The sequence below is a fragment of the Ambystoma mexicanum genome, chromosome 4p (genome assembly GCF_040938575.1).
Source record: "Ambystoma mexicanum isolate Mex_15411 chromosome 4p, UKY_AmexF1_1, whole genome shotgun sequence".
In the NCBI taxonomy this organism is placed as follows: Eukaryota; Metazoa; Chordata; class Amphibia; order Caudata; family Ambystomatidae; genus Ambystoma; species Ambystoma mexicanum.
In genome coordinates, this window is record NC_090927.1 from 889926598 (window position 1) to 889930006 (window position 3409).

Sequence of the window (3409 nt, forward strand, 5' to 3'; positions counted from 1 at the left end):
ACCATGAATAAGATAACGAGGGAAATTATTAGAAATTAAGTAAACTCATGCTGTTTACCTCTGCAGTCCTGTGTGAAATTTATGAAGGTCAACTACTGAACTTGATTACAATGCGATTTCTTGTTTGTTTAATCTTTTGAACTAGGCAATGCCCTTCTGGTAAGAAAAAGGCGCTGTGTGATAATTTTGTCCCTGACTATTTATAACTGCTGAGTTACTAGCATGGTTTGCAGACATCTTACCTATTATGTTAGCTGTTCCATGTATCCCATGTATGCATTTGAAGAATCTTCGCTCCTGTTTATTCAAAGGTTCCGCCCGCAAAACAATGCAGCTGTCATTATTTAGATTGCGTGAGGGATTATGTGTACCACACACAGCTATGACTGAAATTAAATATATGCATGTTATCACGTCATGTTGTGGCCAGATAAATAATTTGCCCCTACTAATAACTGCGCTTACCAGATTTTCAAAACAAAGTATTTCTACAAGGGAAAGCGAAGGTCTTGCTGCTTGTCAATTTGTCTGGGAATAGGTGTAGCGTCCACGTCTGTAATAAGATTGCAATGGGGTTGTGTAAGCACAACATGTGGAGAGGGAATTTGGTTCCAATTATTCAGACACAATAGAAACTATGCTTACCGAAATAGTGAGATACCGCATGAAGATATCAAATTTTCACACACCAACTGTCACTTGACAATTTTCTACAAATATTTTCCATCTGCATTTCCTTTACTTATACCAACATTTTTACACAATACTACTATAAATGCACTTATGCATTGTGTAGTTAGAGAAGTGTATTAATGAAAGGGGGAGTATGGATGGGCAAGTGCTGCTGGGAGCCCGGGAAGGAAGAGCCAATGGGGGCCAATGTCGGAGACTACTACCTAATTGCTAGGGTGGAAGAGTCCTTGGATGGGAGACCGCCTGGGAATACCAGGTGCTGTAGGCTTTTTTGTGCTCCAAGTTCAGGAAGTGAGCCCTTTCTCAATTGCCTTTCAAAACTGCAAGGTCTAGCCGACTAGATGCTTAAAAGTACAAAACTCACTAGGCCTAGAGCCTACGGCCACACCACACTGAATGCGCCCGATCTCGTCTGATCTCAGAAGCTAAGCAGTGTCGGGCCTGGATGGGAGACCGCCTGGGAATACCAGGTGCTGTAGGCTTTTTTTGTACTCCAAGTTCAGGAAGTGAGCCATTTCTCAATTGCCTTTCAAAACTGCAAGGTCTAGCCGACTAGATGCTTAAAAGTACAAAACTCACAAGGGCCAGAGCCTACGGCCACACCACACTGAATGCGCCCGATCTCGTCTGATCTCGGAAGCTAAGCAGTGTCGGGCCTAGTTAGTACCTGGATAGGAGACCGCCTGGGAATACCAGGTGCTGTAGGCTTTTTTGTGCTCCAAGTTCAGGAAGTGAGCCATTTCTCAATTGCCTTTCAAAACTGCAAGGTCTAGCTGACTAGATGCTTAAAAGTACAAAACTCACTAGGCCCAGAGCCTACGGCCACACCACACTGAATGTGCCCAATCTCGTCTGATCTCGGAAACTAAGCAGTGTCAGGCCTAGTTAGTACTTGGATGGGAGACCGCCTGGGAATACCAGGTGCTGTAGGCTTTTTTGTGCTCCAAGTTCAGGAAGTGAGCCATTTCTCAGTTGCCTTTCAAAACTGCAAGGTCTAGCCGACTAGATGCTTAAAAGTACAAAACTCACAAGGCCCAGAGCCTACGGCCACACCACACTGAATGCGCCCAATCTCGTCTGATCTCGGAAGCTAAGCAGTGTCGGGCCTAGTTAGTACCTGGATGGGAGACCGCCTGGGAATACCCCTACCTTAGTCCCTACCTTCTCTCCTCCAAATTTCCTCCTTGCCTCTCCTACAAAAATCCCCCCCCAGAAACACACAAAAAAGGTTCCATTAGGATCCACATTTCCCAGTTAAAAAATAGAATAAAAATAAAGATACACAGGATTTTTTGCAGCATGCAAGGTTTGCGGACAGTATGGTAGTCTGTGGACATCTGGTACATTCCAAAGTGGGGTGGGGTGATTAAAATTATTTTAATAGTTTTTTTTGAAAAAATGATGGCTCTTAAAACAATCTTTTATTTTGTATGTCTTGAGGGGGTTTACATACTGAACTAACAGATGTTCTACTGAACTTATTTCTTTTTTCCACTGTTCACAAAAACTGCTTATATTATGTTTTCTGTTTTTTTTTATTTACTACAACTACTAAAAAAATATTTTGTGACATATTTCACAAGTTCACAAAAATCAGTGCATTTTGGATATGGAAAAGAAAAATATGATTTCCGACATCAGTCAAATTCTCTGCATCTCCTTGAAAATGAGTTACATCATTCAACTTGTTATTTTCGTTGTGGAAAGATTCATCTAGAGCATGTACAAAAGCACATACACCTCCATTCACAAGCTGTCTACCTTCTTCCATCTGAGGACAAAAATATTTTGGACATCTCCATATTTGTCTTCGATTGATTTTCAGAAAAAAATATATTCGCAGCTGGGAACAGTTCCATTAGGCTTCTCAACATATCCTTCAGTGCAACATGCAAAGTCCTGGAGTCACATATCCCAAACTGTTGCCTCCTCAATGCACAACAATAATATCTGGACATTTAAAGTGAGCCATCCTCCCACAGAATAGTAATAAGCTTACCCAGTTTAACCCACAATATGCATACCACAAAACTTCCACTTCGTCCAATCCAACAGTAGCAGAGATGCACGAGATCCATTATAAACCCTCAATGAATGGATCCAGGAATCTCCCACCATCCACCCACTCTGCTTCTTCACAGCCATAGCCATCTTCAGTACACACAACAAAGAAAATATATCCTCTCCTGTACTACTGTACACTTCAACTCCTCCTCCAGATCAACAAAAATTGAGTGACGAATCCCCCTTAAAAAGACCTGGATGGCACGTGCACTTCCGCAGACTACCGCAGTGTTCATGGCCTCGGCAGCAACTGCAATGCTTTAATTCACCTATAAAATATGCTCCCTATCAACTTTATTCCACTACCCCTCCATTTCCAGGCCTTCTTTCAGCTACCAAAAAACCCCAAATGTGTTTTCCAAACTGTTTGTTCACAGTGTTGTCCACAGACAACTGCGGTGTCTGCGGACTCAGCGGCACCTGAATGCCCTTTTTTCACCTATAAAAACATCTCCATATTATCTTTATTCCACTGCCCCACAATTTGCAGACCATCTTTTGGCACCCAAATAACCCAGAATGTGTTTTTCAGACTTTTTCCCCACTGCGCTATCCGCAGATCCAACATGGCGACTGTTTCAAGAAATATGACGCACCTCACGTTTTCAGCATCCAATCAGTGGGTGCGTATGATGTCCACAGACATCACACC

At 42.5% G+C, this 3409-nt stretch overlaps 2 non-coding genes and 2 pseudogenes across 2 annotated transcripts; all 4 read left to right on the plus strand.

Annotated features, from left to right (window-relative positions):
- The first annotated feature begins 1067 nt into the window (after positions 1 to 1067).
- On the plus strand, positions 1068 to 1175 carry LOC138459862 (5S ribosomal RNA; annotated as a pseudogene).
- A 107-nt stretch (positions 1176 to 1282) lies between these two features.
- On the plus strand, positions 1283 to 1401 carry LOC138462980 (5S ribosomal RNA). Its single transcript, XR_011265567.1, has one exon. It is a non-coding gene; the product is annotated as a 5S ribosomal RNA (ribosomal RNA).
- Positions 1402 to 1507: 106 nt separating this feature from the next.
- Positions 1508 to 1626, plus strand: LOC138455003 (5S ribosomal RNA). Its single transcript, XR_011261652.1, has one exon. It is a non-coding gene; the product is annotated as a 5S ribosomal RNA (ribosomal RNA).
- Positions 1627 to 1732: 106 nt separating this feature from the next.
- On the plus strand, positions 1733 to 1850 carry LOC138459391 (5S ribosomal RNA; annotated as a pseudogene).
- Positions 1851 to 3409: the final 1559 nt, after the last annotated feature.